We start from the raw sequence: 19,227 nt of genomic DNA, 5'->3' as shown, positions 1-19,227 counted from the left end.
AGGCACGGCAGCCTCCAAAATGGCCACTATGTCAGGGAATAGGCCTGGAAACGGCCAAAGACATCCGAATTGGGCAATGTTTATGAAAAGGAAGGCCGGCGGGGGGGGGGTAACCTCTGCAGACCCCCCCAAGCCACCTCGGAGAAGCCCCCCGGAAGTGGTAAGTTAATTTTTAAAAAGTTTGTCGCACCCCTCATCCCGAACAGAACCAAACGGGGTGGTGGTGGTGCTGGTTTGAAGGGGGGCAGTGCATTTTGAGTTCGATTTGAACTCGAACCAAACCAGGCCAGGTGGTTTTGTGCACACCCCTAACACAATATATTTAATTAATATGAACAGGCATCATTTCATAAAGGCCTGAATTCCTCTTATTTGTGTTCAGTGATAACAGATGAAAGATGTTAAGGAAGTGCAAAAAAGACAGAGCAAGGGCAAGCAGAGATTCCATTTCTACCTGCTTGAATAAGCATATTATTCTCTCACCATCTGTACTAGTTGCTTATGTGTTCTAAATCTGGAACAAGTACTTGAGCTGCAATTCATAGGCAGCAGTTAGATAAATTTATGTTGCTCTATCATTTACTCTCATGTGAGAGTTAACCTGCAGTCTGGACAGTGTGGAAGTAAGCTTTTCTTGCAGAGCTGTTCCTTCAAATGTATCCCTAAGAAAATACCTTTCAGAATATCACTAGTGAGGTGCAAGTCACTTGGTGGACTACTTCTCTGTCCTGTCTTCTTCTAGCCCAGTGTCACTGGACTAACATTGCCAGTGACACCTCTTTCTCCCAATGAATATGGAATGGTTTTGAAGGCTCTTGATGGTGCTGGCAGACAAATTAGAAATGTCTCAATTTCATGGAGGGCATTTTGCTTTTCTTGGGGCCCCTTAGTTATCATGAAGGACACTATACCTGTAGATTCATTTACTCATTTTTTGCTTTGCTTCTTTCCAGACCAAAGACATAAGAATCAGTGCCACCAAACTTATCACCACACATAAATCCTACAGGGCAGTCCAAGATGCAGAAGTGCCAGTGAGAGATGGTTGGAATGCAGCCCTATGCTGAGAAAGCTATTTCTTTCTTTCTCAGAAAAATTGCAAAAACTCGCACATGCTACTACGGCTTCAAACTTATGGTTTCAGAAGGCCCATAGGATGCCAGACAAGAGTGTGGGCATCCTATTTGCTTCATTAGACCAAGCATCATGACTCTGGAGCCAAATGGTACTGCAGTGTGGAGGCTGAGCTTTAAGCAGAAGTGCAGTGTAAATGTGGGGCAATGTAAGTTGAGGTACCAAGGTGTTAGAATCACTTTCTAGGATGTGCTGCCCTTGCCTCTGCTTTTTAAGCATCCCAGGTCACGTGACTCAGCCCTTAGTTATATTTAGTGAGGTGCAAATATTTTTACCTGACTCTGAGAATTTAAAGGTACTCAGGCTAACACATTGTGAATCTTGCCCTAGTGTCATATATCAGCATGAAGAGGTATGCACATCACTAGACTGATGAAAACATCTTATTTTAAGCTTTAAAATAATGTACACATTTCTGAGCTATTGTACTTCAATGTACAAATACTGCTTTTTAACATATATATATTTACCACTTATATGTTTACCTCTTTTCCTCTTTCATACAAAGTTCTAGAGATGAGGGAACCTAAATTTGGAAGACCTTTAATTTTTACTAATGAGCAACATTTCTTGTTAAATATCAGCTTGAATTCTGTTAAGTTCAAGCTTTATGTAAAAGATTGGTTTGGTTCTTATCTAAGCTGTCTTTTCTACTCTTCATTATAATAGACTGCAAATTGCATCCTTCCTTTTGTCTAAAAGTTGAAATGCATCTGGAAATATGCTACACTGGCATACTTAATAAGAATTTCCTCACTTACACAGAAAATATCCAGGGTGTTGGAGATACAGTTGCAGTTATTTTTAGGATATCTTCTTGCAATTAGACTTTATTTAATTCCACAGCTGAGCTTTTCATTTCTGCATATTGCTCTAGTAATAGCTCTGACATTAATGTCTTTCTGATGTTCTTGTACTGCTTTCTAGAAATGTGAGGAGAGGCGCTCTAAGCCCTGGACCTTGGGGCCCCAGTCCATGGCCTCCAAGGTCCAGGGGGGCCTCCAAATGGCCGAGGGGCCTCCTACAGCCACCCTGCACCTGCCCACCACTGCTAACCCACCACTGCTAACCCATGCAGCCAAGGGGTGGCTGCCAGGGGGGATGAGCTGAGTATAATCAACCTTCCTCAACCAGCAGTGGTGGGGGGAGAGACCACTGGGCACATTCTCTTGGCCCAGTGGCTGTTGAGAAATCTGAGGTGTGCCTTGCAGTTCACAACAGCCACTGGGCCAAGAGGACATGCCCAGTGGTCACTCCCACCACCACTGGGGGGGAGGAGTAGGTCTACTACCTAGCTCACCCCCCCACCTGTGGCAGCCACCCCTGGGCCGTGTGACCAATTTGATTTAAAAAAAACACAGCACATAGGTTACCTGCAGCAGGAGGCTCCCAAAATTAGGTTTCAGGGGTCTTGTGGCAAGTGGGGGGTGGTGCTGTGGGGGGGGGGCTCACAGAAAGGCTGGTCCGGGTGCCAAAATTGTCTAGGTGCGCCCCTGAATGTGAGCCTTACATATTTACAGTTTTGCATATTATCACTATTTTGTTTTCTTCCCTTGTTTCATACTTTTCTGTTAAAACTAATTCTTTAAAAGAATTACTAGCCGAGTAATTCTCACCTAGTAAATTGAGATATGCCTTTAAAATAATAGTCCAGTTCCCTGAATCAATACAGGGAGAACAGGGTCTAGACCAGTGACAGCGGCTGCCATCTGGGGGTGAGGAGCAAGGATGCTACTTGCAAAAACCACTCAGTGAATGTTACACATGAGTAAGCCCATTATTTCCATTGGGCCTGCTCACAGGTAAAATACATAGTGATTTGAGCCACTCAAATCTAGCAGCAGCCAACACCCATCCTACCCACAACAAAAAAGAAAAGAAAACCCCCCTTGGCTAGTAAAAGATAACTTACAGTGTCCAATCAGCCAGGGGTGAAAAGAGGCAGCTGATCTGCTGGGAGGCAGAGGGAACTTCCTGCTCCCTCCTCCATCTGCTGCAGCTTCCCACCATTCTGCTACTGTAGGGAATAGCCTGCTCATCAAGGCTATTCCCTCATCTCGCTTTGGGCGCCCTGCCTCACTGCCTCCCTGGATTAGACAGAAAAGGACAAAAGAGACAAGTGCACATGTCTCTCTTTTGCCCTTTTATGTCTAATCCAGGGAGGTGGTGAAGCAGGGCACCCAAAGCAATGAGGTGAGGGATTAGCATTGATTAGCAGGCTATTCCCTCCAATGGCAGAGTGTGGGAGGAAGCTGCAGCAGCCAGAGGAGGAAGCAAGAAGTTCCCGCTGCCTCCCAGCAAATCAGCTGCCTCTTTTCTCCCCTTGCTGGCTGGAAACTTTGAGTTGGTTTTAAAAGAAAAGAGAAGAGAAGAGAAGAGAGGAAAAGAAAAAGAACTACCCACAGTGTTTTCCTTTTCTGTCCTTTTTTTGGTGGTGGGGTGGGGGCACCGCCACCCTGCCCTTACTGACTGGCCTCCATTGGTCTAGACATAAAATAGGACCCCAAGGGTGTTGTGAAGTACTGCCAGCACGCACTCGCATATCTCCATTCTCACAAGCCATGTGTGTAAAGCATCTCCATAGCAATACCATTAGCAGTCCTGCTCCGTACTATGCCAATGGTACATCCATCCACACCTCCCAGAAGGACATGCAGCTTCCTGGATGTCAGTTCACTTTTGGGGTCCTTTGCACATAAGGGCCAGCAAGAAGTTCATGTTGTCAAAGAAGACCTCCAGGTTAGGGTAGGGCAGGTCCTTGGGCTCACCCCTGCCAGCTGCTGCTATGTCAGCATAGATGTACACCACACCTTCCTTCATTTGCACGTGGTAGCCAAGATTCTTAGGGAGTCAGACAGTACTGAAAGGATCTTCACCACCCATCATAGGCAATGCAGAAATTAGTGGTGTAGTTCTTTGGATACTGGCCTCTAGATCTTGGGTTTATTTAAAGTCTCTCTTCAGTTTCGTTGAGGGGCCTTTTAAAAACGTCATTTCCTCTTCCGAATTACACATTGTTAAATAGTTAAATTTCCACAACAAAAACCTTTTCACGAAATACTTCCTACATGAACTACATGTGCCTCTCTTTAATAGATGAAGGAAATATTATGATTAACTAAATTAACAACACTTGAAACTGAACCTGATTCCCTTGTATTTGCTCATGCTGATCTAACATGAGTGCAAAGTAGCTTCAACATCTTGATAAAAATACAGACTAGCAGCATTGTTGAAAGTATATGCTTATAACATTATTATTTTCAAAGTTCTGCTTGCAAGTTTATCTGTTTTGTAAATTAACACTTCATCTTAGCCATGACTTGCTTTCCTCTTATCTGCCTTATTTATTTTTTAATTAACATTTTAATACCGCCTTTCATAAGACATCCCAAGGTGGTTTACAAAAGTTAAAATACAATAAAACTCAATAAAAATAACATTTAAAACCTTAAAATCGGTTAAACAGTACAAACCATAGAACACCAAAAAAACAACCACCATAAAAAAGACAAACAGAAGCAGGAGAACGCAGACGCAGCAGCCCCTAAGGGGTAAAAGCCTGAACAAATAAAAAGTTCTTTAGTTATTTTTTAAAAGCAGCCACAGATGTCAAAGCGTGGTCATTCACTGGGAGAGCATTCCAGAGCCAGAAGGCAACAACAGAGAAGTCCCTGTCCCACGCGTGTATGACAATTTAGCCTCTTTCCATGTTGGCACATTGAGCAAAGGCCCCCCTGACAACCTTGTTAGGTGGGCAGAAACCATTGGGAGCAGGCAGTCCTTCAGATATCCAAGGCCCAAAAGCTTTGGCTTTAAAGATGATAGCAGCCAGCACGTTGAATTGGATCCAGTTTGACAGTCAGTGGAGCTTATTCAAAATATATGCAATGTGCTCCAAGCGAGCAGTTCCAGGAAAAAACCTGGATACTTTTCAGAAAGCAGGCTTTACTGCAGGCTTACCTCAAGGCTTTACTGTGAGTCTGAGGCATAACAGATACTCCAGTGCAAAAAGAGGATTTTTTTTACCCTGGACATAAATCGGGCTAGGTTCCAATACAGAGGGAAAAACCCGAATTGCATGTGAAGTATTTTCTGAACTATCACAGGACTTTGAGTAAATCTGGCTGATATGTGAATGCAAATTCACCCTCCCAAAGTAAAGTCATGGTCAAGTTGCCATCTGTAGAAGCTCCTTTGCAGCTGCATTCTCCACCAACTGAAGTTTCCAAATATCCTTCAAGGACAGCCCCACATAAAGCACACTGCAGTTAATCCAGTCACAACATGACTTCTGCCTTCCCAAGAAAGGGACGAAGCTGGTGCACTAGCCAAAGCTGTGAAAAGGCACGCCTGGCTACCACCTCCACCTGAGCATCCAAAAGCAGAGCTGGGTCCAGCAACACCCCCAAGCTGCACGCTTGCTCTTTCAAGGGGAGTACAACCCCTGAACAGCAGCACCCCTGTGGTGTGTGTATGTGTGTGAGCTTCCCAGAACAATTGGAAAACTGCTGGCTCTGGCTCTCTCCTCAATCTCTCTCTCTCTCTCTAACACACACACACACACACACACACACACACACACACACACACACACACTTACTTTGGGCTGCTGATGTGGAATTAATGAGTAACAGGCAAGTGGGCTTGTTTGTATGCAAGTGTGCGTGTGCGATAACTTATTTGCAAAGCTGCTTTAAGGCCAACATGCACTGTTCTTCTTTCATCGTTTAGTCTCTCATCCCTTTCCTGCTCTTTAAGTCACCAAAATGTTTCTAAATTTGGGAAGCAGGAGTCTCATTTTTTTCCTTGGGGTTCTGCCAGAAAAGAAATTTGGTGAATAGAAGCTAACAATTTTGGGTTTTTAAATACCTCATTTTGATTTAATTCCCTTATTATTTTCCATAAAATACATTTTTTGGTGATGCCTAATGCTGTATCTTTCATTATGTCACATCACATCCTATATAAGATGGTAGCATCCAGAATGCCACTGATGCAGTATGCCCCAGCACAAGGCAGTACTCCAGCCCCTCCTCCATGCAGCAGCTCCCTTAGGCCTTCCCTCAGTAATATTACCTACATTCCTGAGTGGAGCCAAAGAACATAAGAACATAAACCCTGCTGGATCAGGCCCAAGGCCTATCTAGTCCAGCATCCTGTTTCACATAGTGACTCACCAGATGCCTCTGGGGAGCCCACAGGCAAGAGGTATGTGCATGCCCTCTCTCCTGCTGTTGCTCCCCTCCAACTGGTATTGAGAGGCATCATGCCTTTGAGGCTGGAGGTGCCCACAGCCACCTGACTAGTAGCCATTGAGAGACCTGTCCTCCATGAATTTGTCTATGCTCCTTTTAAAGCATTCCAAGCTACTGGCCACCACCACATTCCATGGCAAAGAATTTCATAGATTAATTTATGTGCTGGCTGAAAAAGCACTTCCTCTTGTCTGTTCTAAGTTTCCCAACCTTTGGTTTAATGAGATGAACCCTGGTTCTAGTGTTCTATGTGTGTGAGTGAAAAATTTCTCTCTGTCCACCCTCTCTACTCCATGCATAATTATAGAAACCTCGATCATGTCTCCCCTTTGTCTCCTCTTTACCAAGACAAAGATTCGCGGGTACTGTAGCGTAGCCTCACAAGGAAGGTGCTCCAGGCCCCTGATCATCTTGGTTGCCCTCTTCTGTACCTTTTCCAGTTCCACAATGTCCTTTTTTAGATGTGGTGACCAGAATTGTACCCAGTACTCCAGGTATGGCCACACCATAGTTTTGTATAAGGGCATTATAACAGTAGCAGTTTTATTTTTAATCCCCTTCCTAATGATTCCTAGCATGGAATTGGCCTTTTTCACAGCTGCAGCACATTGAGTCAACATTTCAATAAGTTGTCCACCACGATCCCAAGATCTCTCTCCTGGTCAGTCAGTACAGCTCAAATTCCATTAGGGTATATGTGAAGTTACCGATCCACACAAGAACCTGTCCCCTTATTCCATGACTGCTAAGTTTAGCCAAGAGCCTTTGGTGGGGAACTTTATCAAAAGCTTTTTGAAAGTGCAAGTATACTATGTCAACCAGATCACCTTTATCCACATGCCTGTTGACACTCAAAAAATTCCAAAAGGTTAGTGGGGCAAGACTTTCCCTTGCAGAAGCCATGCTGGTTCTCCTTCAGCAATGCCTTTCCTTCTAAATGTTTATTCCTACTATTTGTCCTTAAGTATGCCTACCATCAATTTATCTGGCACTGAAGCTTACCGGCTTGCAATTTCCTGGACACCCCCTGCCCCCTGGATCCCTTTTTGAAAATTGGAGTTACTTTGACTACTTTTCAGTCCTCTGGTACAGAGGCTGATTATAGGGACAAGTTACATATTCTTGCTAGGTGATGAGCAATTTGACATTTGAGTTCCTTCAGAACTCTTGGGCAGAGGCGTAACTATAGGGGGGGCAGGGGGGGCACGTGCCCCGGGCGCCATCTTTTCTGGCCACGTGGGGGGCGCCGCCATGACAAAAATTTTTTTTAATATATATTAATTTTTTGTTAATACAAATGTTTCCTGCTCAGTGCAGCAGTGCTGCAGCAGTCAAGGGAGCGCGTCAGCGCCCCCTCCCCCATGAGCGGTCCCTTCCGCGCCGCCCCCATTGCTTTGCTGGCGCCTGGCAGCCAGTCAGTGGCCTGGCTTGGCGGCGGCGGGCGCTTGTGAGGAAAAACCTAAGTATAATGTAGTATGTTGGGGGGGCGGGGGCACGGGGGGCGCCATTTCAGTGCTTGCCCCGGGCGCCGTTTTCCCTAGTTACGCCTCTGCTCTTGGGTGGATGCCATCTGGCCCTGGCAATTTGTTAATTTTTAGTTTTTCAAGAAAGTTTAGAAATCTTCCCTTGTCACCTCAAATTGGCCCATTTCTTCAGCTGCTAAACCTGAAAAGCTCAATTCTGGAGGTATATAGTCAGTATCCTCCACCGTGAAGATAGATGCAAACTCATTCAGCTTCTCTGCAATCTCCTTATCCTCAATAATTCCTTTCACACCCTCATCCCCTAAGGGGCCAACCACCTCCCTGGAAAGTTTTCTACTTATATATTTAACGAAGCTTTTTTATTCCCTTTGACACTTCTAGCTATATGCTTCTCAAACTCTCTTTTTGTATCCCTTATTGTCTCCTTGTATTTCTTTTGCCAGAGTTTATGTTCCTTTCTGTTCTCTTCATTTGGGCAGGACTTCAATTTTCTGAAGGAAAAAGCCACTATACATTAGTAACCAAGTACTCATTGTTATTCATTAGTAACCAAGCACTCTATTATTCATTAGTAAACATTAGTAACCATTATTCATTAGTAACTAATTATTCATTAGTAATCAAGCCCTCCAGCTCACCCATCTTCCTTTGGAGGCTTCTGGCATTGGAATTTATACACCTATACGCTGCCGAGTCCCTCACCTGGTGTTGGCATGTGCTATCCCCCTTACCATTTGACCTTTCTGGCAATCTGTCATGTGTTTCCTTCTGCTCAACTCCTGGCTCTGCTCTGTCCCCTTCTGGTTTATCCAAAACATGTGCACCACCACACCTTAGGGAATTTTCTGGCAGAACCAGATACCTCTCAGTTCCTGTCATCAGTTCCCCAGGCGTCATTTTTAAAGCTGCTCTGTGACCTTTTTTATTTTAAGCGCCAGCAGTCTGGTTCCATCTTGGTTCAAGTGGAGCCTGTCCTTTTTGTACAGGCTTCACTTGCCCCAAAATGTACCCCAGTGCCTAACAGATCTAAACTCCAACTCCCGGCACCCCCGTCTCACCCATGCATTGAGACCCCTCAGTTCCACCTGCTTCACTAGCCTTGCTTGTGGAAGAGGTAGCAACTCAGAGAACACTATCCTGTGGGTCCTAGATTTCTGTATGCTACCTAGCAGCCTAAATTTGCCTTCCAGAACCTCCCAACTGCATTTTCCAACATCGTTGGTGCCAAAATGCACCATAACAGCTGACTCCTCCCCAGCACCGCCTACTTAGACACAGCATGATGTCCTCAACCTTTGTACCAGGCAGGGAAGTCACCACGCAGGTCACAGACTCATCTCGTTATGCCTCTAATGATTGAATGAACCACTACTAGGAGGCCCCCACCTCCTGGAGCAGTTGTCTCTCTGAAAAGGTTACCCAGGAGTTTTATCTCAAGAACCCCCATGTTCTTTAATTCCATCCCACTCCCCTGAAACATCATATTTTTGGGGTGTGTATATGATGTATAAGTAGGAAAATTTCATACATTCTGTCAAGTACGCTCCTTAAAAACACTAAAATAACAAGCTCTTTCATTATGCAGTGACACTTGGTAATCTGTCAATTGTGTTCCACTTGGGAGTATTTTCAAGTTCTTATTTTATAAATTTAGATGACAAGAACTTGGAAGCATCATGCTGGTGTGTGTGCGTACAGGGAGGCTGACAGAACCAATTTTTATTTATCGTGGCTGGGGTGTGTCTGTTCAGTGTTTCAGCATGATAAGGCACTTACGATGTAAATGACAACTATAAGGTGTGGTGGGGAGCAAAAAGATGCATCTGTCCAACCAGAAAGTGCATCCTGTCCAACCCCACCAAAGCTTAAAGCCTTGAGGTACACCAGAATTTTTCATCTTTGTCTCCATGAAGACCACAAAGAACCAATGAGCTGCAAGTACATGGTCATTTTTCTTATCAGACCACAGCCTCCCTGATGTCTCCTACAGTAATTTTAATCTTCTAAGCAGTTTTGTGCCACAAGTATTCCCTCCCCCCCGCCGTGGTGTGTAATAATTTAAATAGGGTTCCTCTTGTCATTTTAAATGGTGTTACTTCACCATTCTAACTTGTGTTTATCTTTTCCCAACCATGTGTCCTTTGATAATTATCATTCCCTTTGTGAAAAGGCTTTTCTGACCAGAGGTTTTTTAAATTAATGTTTTTGATAATATTATCCTCATAAATTGTACTTATTTGTTTTCAAGTCAGACTTACAACAACTGTGTGATGTGGTCTGCCTTATAGTTTTCTAACTCCAATGTGTTCTTGTTTTTAGAACATACTGTTGATGCAGTTAATACAACAACCTTGTAAGGTGAGCTACACCCTGTAGTGGATATGGCCAATCCTGAGCTGACTGGAATGTTGGACTTTGTGAATGATATCTATCTATCTCTACAGTATATAAAAGGCTTAGGTGATCTGTGGCAAATGGCAAGCCCCGCCCACACAGTGCTTAACCACCAATTGGCATTTAAATTGGAGGCCCAATCAGTGGGCTTCTCCGGCAGTGATAATTCTGTGCCATGGCAACCCTCTGCAATAAACAGAGAGAAAGAAAGAATGAAGCCAGAGGAAGAAGGGGGGAGAGTAAGAGAGAAATTAATAAGGGAGGGGGAAAATATGGGAAGAGGGGAGGGGGGACAGAAGGGGGGCAGCATGGCAGGGGTTCCCAAGGGGCAGCTGGGGAACCAGAGGAGCCCGATGGGGCAGCCAAGGAGGAGGACAAGGAGGAGCAGGAGGGTGGCAGAGGATAGAGGCCCCAGGTGGAGGCAGCACAGGGAGGCATGTGTCACTCTGTGGGGGAGGTGGTAGGAAGCCATCCTTTGATGCACAGTCAGATTCTGATGTTGATCCTACAGAGCTGACTCAAATGAACTCCTCTGCAAAAGCAGAAACTATGGCTGATCTGCAAGTTGTTACAGAGGACTTGCTATCAAAATCAAAATCAGCTGTAATACCCAATTTAGATCCTGCTGTGAGGAACCTGTCAGGCAGCTCTGAAGAATCAGATGCTGATGAGGATGTGTACCTGTGCTTAAGATCTGGAATAATCAACATATTTGAAATAGTAATACCACTTCAGGTACTCTAGATTGTATCTTTTCCTGGTTGTCCAAACATTCATCAGAAGCTGGTTTGCAATGTTTGATCTGGGTTAACTATGACCATGTGACTATATGGTCGCTAGGAGTCGACACCGATTTGACGGCACTTAATCAATCAATCAATCAATCAACTATGATTAGCAAGAACACTGTTGTGCAATGTAATAACTTAACCATAGTTGTCTCCAAACCTGAAGGGTATAACAAGGCAGAAGAAAGAACACGTGTATAACAAGGCAGAAGAAAGAACATGTGGGGCTACAGCCCTTGCCATCCACTTCCTCGTCTTAATGAGTTATATTCTCTGTTTTCTACCATTTTCTTAAAACCATAACATAAAGATAAATTCCTATGCCAAGCCATATTGCTTTTCAAATGCTCAACAAAAGAGCACCCCCCAAGGTTTTTGTGTAAACCTTGTGTAAACTGACTGTCTAATCTTTTGAAACACCCTGTAATGATTTTCTCTACTGCTGCTTCTTTGAATTTTGTATGGTATTTGATGTTTGCATTTTAAATTTTTGGTCAGATCTGTTTTTTAATATATTTTTGCTTATATTTTAATTGTCTATTTTTTATAGTCTTGTCTTAATTTCTGTGTGAACCGCCTTGGGGTTGTTTTAGTTAAAGGAGGTATATAAATTTAACAATCAATCAATCAATCATGTATTTGTGTAGGCTGAAAGGAATTTTTCCTTTTCTTCCTGCCTCTGGCCAGGTTAGTTGATAATCTCCCTGAACAGTCTAAACCAGTTCTGCAGCATGAGGGAGACTTTAGTGCTCAGTCATCCCTTTCCTGTTCTTGAAAAGCAGACTGATTGGTTTAAAATCTTTAACTTTCCAAACCCCAAAAGCTAAGAAAAAGATCCTGGTAAACCTAGAAATCCTGGTAGTTAAAAAAGCTGCCACCAAGCCACCTCAATAAAAATTCTTTCCCAACGGGATTTGGGGTGACTAGCAATCCCCATTTATTTATTACATTTATAAATCACCCCATCCGAAGGCTCTGGGTTTGGCAGTATACAACAAACATTTCACTTTGCTTCCCTTGCAAGTAGGCAAGAATAAAAACCAATTGTTCTCTCAGGCAATTTCCTGCATGTGGAGTTAATTGTTAATTTGGCCAAGCTGACCTTGAGATGCATTTTGCAACAGTGAAAAATTCCTCTCCTCCTCCTGGGTCAATAATCAACTCTGAGGCTTGTAAAAAAGGACAAAGAAAAAAACTTTATTCAGTTACTACAGACTGGTTCCATATGAGGCTTTTTGCTTTTTAGATACACTTTAAAATACTTGGTTACAAGAACACTTCAAAAGCACCCCAAATGATGCTGGGATGGCATACAGTAAAATCTTAGTTACTTAGTTGCAAAGAACAGATGTTTAGGACAATGCAATGCACGGACTCAAAAGTAAATTAAAACTCTGACACACAGTCTGACTAAACAAACTGTTCCCTAGCTTAAATTCCTGAAGCCACAATCCTGGCTTCTTGTCCTTAAAGTCACCAAACTCCTAATGAGAATCAAGCCTCCTGCAGATCTCTCACCCTGAGAGATTATCCTGCAGCCTTCACCATGAGGCAGCCGACCTCATGCTAGTCTGCACTTTCTGCCCAGACTTCTGTTCTTGTTCCCAGAATTCCCCTCTTCAGCTTTCGTGTCCCACCCACCAGTTTGACTGATTGGGTGAGCCCTGTAGTTCACCAGCCTGTCAGTCAAGATAAGAGTTCACTTTCTGTTAACTCTGTAGAGGGAGGGGAGACTGGTCACTATACATCCTGTTAATCTTTTTCACTAAGTTAATTTTGACATATCTTCATGGCATTATATTAAGCCACTAAGTTGATATGTCGGCGATGCACATATTAACTCCAACTCTCAATAAAAATACTCTCAATAAAAATACCTTTATTGTGCAAAAGAAAATCTAAAAAATTGAAATACATAAGACGATTAAGTGTAACACACCAACCTCACCTAAACATGCAAGTAAGCACAGATAAAAACCACCTCTGTTCCTCAGCTATTAAATTCTTTAGAAGTGATAACACTCTGTTCCATGACTGGTGGAGAGATAATAAGCAGGGGGTGGGGTTGGGTGGGGTGGGGAGAGAAAGGGTGGTTAGGGTTCCAATACATCTGTGATTTTTTTTTTAATACCAAAAAGTTTTATTTGAACTGATCTTGTTCTCTTCCTGTTCTGCTTTAATTAATTTTCCTCTTTTTTATTCTCTCTTTTTAGTACTGGTATAAAATATAGTAGTTAACTGGGCTGCATTATAGTATATTCCTATATTCAGTAAAACTGTTCCTCCTTTGAAAATCTATTTGTAAATATTGTTTTACTAACCCTAGCTGGTTTATTCATGCAAAAACTGTATCACAAAACCCATGAACAAGGACAAAGGCAATGATAACAGAGGCACAATGCAGGTAGTGACCAAATTAAACATGTAATAACAAATACCCACAGGCACCCATATTATGACAGTAAATGAATACAGTGATAAGGGCTAAACAAACCCCACACATTAAAGAATGTTGAACTGGAAACAGTCACTGGAATGCTGGTCATAAACGATGATATAAATTGTGCTGCTGTGCCAAAAGACAGTCCTCAAAAATGCGAAGTGCTGCACTCTGTACAAAAACCTTCGCCTGAAAGGCTAGACACAGAAATCTTGAAAGTAGAACTGGAATCTTGACAGACTTCCTAGGTTGTGGTCTGTTTCATAAGTATCTTCATCAGAAGTATGGTAATCTGTGCATCAATGATCATAATAATGAAGCCCCAATCATACAAAATACATGGTGAAAACATGTAATAAATACAAACACACCAACCTTAAATCTGGAAAAGCCTTGTCACTAAAAGCAGCATCTCACCACCATGCCTTCTCAGACATGCTATGCTCCTTAATGAATGATGCTTAAACTTAGAGTCAAATACTCTCCCCAACCATCAATCAATTATATAATGAGTGGGAATATTAGACCAGCTGTGCTGATTTTAATATCCCTTTCTTTGTAATTTAATTATTAAAAGGAAACAGGAGAAGTCACAATTAACATTTAACCCATTTGGTATACATGTATTGAACTTGTGAATAAAAAATGATTCTTTTTGAAGGAGGATCCTCTGCTTATCTTGTTTGTCGAAGGACCTTGGTGTAAATTTAAACAGCATAAAAAACTTGAAATCATCGGGTGAGTGAGATTTCTCAACAAAATGTGGCACTAGTGGGGCATCTAATACACTATGCTTGAGCCTAGATCTGTGTTCAAGAACACGGGTCTTAACAGGTCTTATAGTGCTCCCAATATACCACAGATTACATGGACACACTATGACATAAACAGTCCCTTTCGTCTTACAGTTAGCAAAAAAATTTAAGTTAACATGTTTCTTCAGACCCGGATCCCAATATTCAGTGGTGGGAAGGCTGAATGAACAAGCTGCACAACTCCCACAGGGGTGGAAACCTTGTGCAGCCCTACTCACTGGTGGTCTTACTTTAAAGTCTGAGTGAGTCAAAAAATTTCTTAGACACTTGGTTTTTCTAAAGGCCACCATAGGGTTTTTTTTACAACCAGGGATATCAGAAACAAGATGCCAATGTCTATAGATAATCTTTTTGATCTGGTAAGATAATGGAGTGTAATCTATAGACCAGATCAAATGGTCCAGCTGTTTATTTGGGGCATCCTGCAATAACTCACTTCGTCTAGTGGTATCTGGTCTAATCTTTGCTCTATGTATAACTTCCTTCAGATATCCCCTGTTAACCAATTGTGAGGATAGCAAATCAGCTTCCCTACGGTAATGTATAATATTTGTTGAATTTCTTTTGACCCGTAAAAACTGGCCAAAGGGAAGATTGTCCTTTAAATGTCCAGGGTGCCAAGAGTCATAGTGAAGAAATGTGTTCCTATCTATAGATTTCCTGTATAAAGAGAAACTCAACTTATGTTCTTTATTCACCCAAATATTGGGTGTGGCATCAGTAAATATTATTAAGATGTCATCAATGAAATGCTTCATGTTCTCTTTGGAAGAGGCATTCATTTGGAATGAGACAGCTAATCCATTTTTTCCCTGAGATTTTTATGTATAAGCATTTCATTGATGACATCTTAATAATATTTACTGATGCCACACTGTTTCAGTCATTTCTGGGGTGGATCAATGAACTTCACACCAATATCAAATTTACCAGTAATTCCAGCCAGCACATGGTTCCATTCTTGGATACCAATATTTGGGTGAATAAAGAACATAAGTTGAGTTTCTCTTTATACAGGAAATCTTTATCTTATCGTGTGGGGCTTGTTTAGCCCTTATCACTGTATTCATTTACTGTCATAATATGGGTGCCTGTGGATATTTGTTATTACATGTTTAATTTGGTCACTACCTGCGCTGTGCCTCTGTTATCATTGCCTTTGTCCTTGTTCATGGGTTTTGTGATATAGTTTTTGCCTCTATTACCCATGTTCCCCCAGTTTTTTTCTGGTTTATTCTTGCAGACATAGTCTATCAGTTTTTGCCAATTTCTGAGAATAGATTGTTCACACTTCAGGGGGATATTTGCAAACAAAAATAATATCCTAGAAAGTATGTTCATTTTTATAACTGCTGTCATGCAAATATAAAGAGTCTGTCAATGTTTCAAATCCTTCTTTATTTCAAGCCATAATTGCCTATGATTATATTCACTTATTTTACTCGAGTTCTTTTGCACCCAGATAGTTTGCTTTCTTTTTATTCCATACTTGTCAACAATATCCTTTATTGTTTTGAGAGTTAAGTTTATACTTAACCATTCTGATTTCTCCCTTATAACCACCTTATAACCAGAGACTGGAGTGACTTTCTCTAAGATTTCAAACACAGCTGGAGTGGAGAGTTTTTTTAGATCTGAAAAGGGTTAACATAATATCATAGAGGTTCTTCTACAGTTGCCACTGGCTTCTGGCTACTCAGGGATGATCCTTCTCTGTTGTTGCTCGGAGGCTTTGGAATGCACTCCCTGCTGAGATAAGAGCCTCCCCATCTCTGATAACTTTTAAGAAGGCAGTTAAGACACATTTGATCACCCCGGCTTTTAATTAGACTTACAGTTTTAAACATTGGGGCTATTCTTACGATCACAAAGATCGGGCTAGGAAAATCCTAGCCCGATTTTTGTGATCTTAAGAACCACCGGGCTCGCAGCCAAGCCTGGTGGTTCTGGAGTGGCTAACCCAGTCCTGTAGACCGCCCCTTAGCCCGGGTTTGTGGAGCAAGCGCTCAGCAAATCTGGGCTATCTGCTTGTGAGTAGCCATGGCGCGGCTCCGTGGTGTGGTTACCCATGAGTAGACCCCCAGCATGGAGGCTTAAAAGCAGCCTCCCGGCTCGGGGGTCTCCCCAGTGTGCCCTGTGTGCTTGCGCAGGGCATACTGGGGCTTCCAGGGGCCACGTGGCCCCCGAGCTCCCCAGCCCCCGCCGGCTCTGTCTCGGAACCAGCCATTGTGTGGGCGGCCAATCTGGCCGCCCAGGGCTCCCTGCCCACTCGTGAGTGGGGAGAGCAGGCTCTAGATATTAGTTCCACTTATATAATTCCATGCTAAATTGTTATATGGTCTGTGTTACATGCATCATTTCAGCACATATATGTGAAGGAAAGACCTACTTTCAAATTGTACAGATAAGGTTTTGAGGAAGAGAAAATGTGCCCAGCAGGAATTCAAGACAAAGTTGCTAACTGGCAGTTTGTCAAAGCTTATGGGGTTGCACCTAGTTTATCTAAGTAAATTTTAACATTCTAAAAGAAGTTTTAAAAAATTGTAATTTTTTTTGGTCTGAGGAATAAGATTTGCTGACTGTTAGAGCTCACAGTAAAGAAAATCTAACTTGATCAGCTCTATTTATGTCACACGATCCATGGGGAGTACATCTTTTGGCTTCTCTACTGGGTGCTATGTTACATTTTATGCAATATGTAATATTCTGCCCAATATTGTTGTGGTTCTTGTCTCTTGCCCCTTCCATATAAAGATAACTGATAAGCAAAATGCAGGTATCCTATTATTTTGCAAGTATTTGCATATAATACAGTATTCCGAGCATGTTTGCAAAAAATTTCTTCCCGAACATATTTAACAGTTGCCCTCATGGCGCATTTTACCAGTAGACAGTTGGGTTTGTTGTGACCACTGAGCTGCTGAAATAGCTCTTAAGATTTGCAATGTGGGTTTGCCACTAAGTTTGCAAACAGTATAGCAGAAAAGACCTGCAAAACCTGATTCCCTGAGGAATGTAGCTAAGATAGGCAGGGCCACTGAGAGCGGTTTTGGGCTAAGCTTGAGCCTGAAACGTTTTGGAGGCCATTATAGAGGGCCATTTCGGCCACCAGGGCCATTTTGGCTTTTGGAGGGGGGGTGTTCCCTTAAGGGTGGGGGGAGGTGCACTTACCCCTCCCACTGCATTTCCCCTGCCAGCGCTCCATTGGATCAAAGCCCCTTGGGGCAGCAGCGTGCTTCCCTGCCACCTCGTTGCCCTCATCAGCCAGAAGTGGCCGGAAGTACCAGGTGCGTGCATGCCCATTATGTGCGTTCATATGCATGGCAGATGGGTGCACACATGCATATGACAAGCACATGTGTGCCCGGTACTTCTGTCCACTTCCGGCCTAAGAGGGCAATGGGCTGGCAGGGAGGTACACTGCAGCCCCGAGGGGCTTTGATCCAATGGAGCGATGGCAGGGGAAATGCAGTGGGAGGGGTAAGTGCACCCTCCCCCTCCCTTAAGGGAACACCCTCACTGCCTCTGGAAAGGTTCCGGGCACATCCTTAGTTTGGAACCTGATGAAAATTTTGGGCCCCTGCCACAAGGCCCTCCTGATGCCGTGAGCCCCACCACACTGCTGCTGCCACAAGGACAAACCACCAATCTTTAAAATAATTCTAGCTGCCATGTGCACGACCGGGGAGTGAGGGGGATGAGCCAAGCACCCCCCTATGGTGGCAGGTTGAGCCTGATCATCCGGCCCAGCAGCTGCCCCACTCTCCCCTCTGCTGCCGCCATGGGGGGTTAGGTGCTCGGCTCACCCCCCACCCCCGGCCACACACACAATGGCCAGAATTATTTTAAAGATTGGTGGTTTGGCCTCATGGCAACTGGGTGGGCATGGGGTGGTGGCAGGAGACAAGATTAAAACATATGCAACATAGTCTGGCCCCGGGCCCCCTTCTGGGCCTCCGGGCCCCAGCAATTTGTATCGGCTTTCCCCCCCATTGTCCCTGAAAATGGTTAGTGTTGGGGATGTCCACTGGCCACAGGAGGAAACAGAAAGGCAGGTAGGAATCACCAGCTAGACCTACACACACACACACACACACACACACGCCTAGCATTTATGGCTTCCTGTGTAAGATTAATATATTGTAAGCAGAGTGTTTGCAAAGGAGCAATAAGCAACCCTCATAATAACTAGGGATGTGCACGAACTTGTTTGTTCACTCCTGGGAGGTGGAGGTGTTCCTTTAAAGCGGGGGAGGAAGTGCTCTTACCTTCCCCACCACTTTCCCCCCGCTGGCACTCTGCCCCAAACTGCTGGCACAGGGCTGCCATGTATCTCCTTGCAGCCCTGGTCAGCAAAGTAACAGATGTGGCCAGTTCATGTGCATACGCACACACATTGGCCATTTCCAGTACAATGCTGACTGGGGCTGCAAGGAAATATGCGGCAGCCCTGTGCTAGAGGTTTTGGGGAGAGCACCGGCAGGGGAGGTAAGGGCACCCTCCCTGCCCCTTAAACCAGCTCAAACGCTGGACTTCCAAAGTGGTTCAGCTCAGTTTATGCACATCCCTAGTAATAACTGTAAAGGGCAGTTAAATATGCAAGTCCAGTAAACCAACATCAAGCCTAGTATTACAATGTCTTGGTGAACCCTGACACGGAGCCAGGCCTGGTGCTTATCCTACAAGCCTGGCAATGGCCACATAGGTAGGCAGGTATCAGTTGCTCCAAAGGGGGTGGAGTCAACTGCCCCAAGCCAAGATGTTCCATTGACTTCTCCTGATTGGTCTTCTTTGCTTCACCAGGGGAGCACTAGAGGGGCAGGAGCTAAATGTAAAAAAACCCTCCTGTCGTAAAAACATGTGCTGACTTTGCCATGGGAGGGTTAAGGCAGATGTTTATCCCCAGTCCTGGAA

At 43.7% G+C, this 19,227-nt stretch overlaps 1 protein-coding gene across 4 annotated transcripts in view; it reads left to right on the top strand.

Moving 5' to 3' along the window:
* Positions 1-19,227, top strand: part of SYK (spleen associated tyrosine kinase) — a 159,090-nt gene that overhangs the window by 76,972 nt on the left and 62,891 nt on the right. Inside the window, exon 2 of one of the 4 annotated variants that reach the window (XM_053296620.1) lies at positions 10,196-10,234. The exons of the other annotated variants lie outside the window; for them this stretch is intronic. The gene's annotated coding sequence lies outside the window, so the exon portion shown is untranslated. The remainder of the gene's footprint in view (positions 1-10,195; positions 10,235-19,227) is intronic. 4 annotated transcript variants of the gene reach the window in all.

Source organism: Hemicordylus capensis, chromosome 2 (genome assembly GCF_027244095.1).
Source record: "Hemicordylus capensis ecotype Gifberg chromosome 2, rHemCap1.1.pri, whole genome shotgun sequence".
Taxonomy (NCBI): Eukaryota; Metazoa; Chordata; class Lepidosauria; order Squamata; family Cordylidae; genus Hemicordylus; species Hemicordylus capensis.
This window is presented reverse-complemented; position numbering and strand designations above follow the sequence as displayed.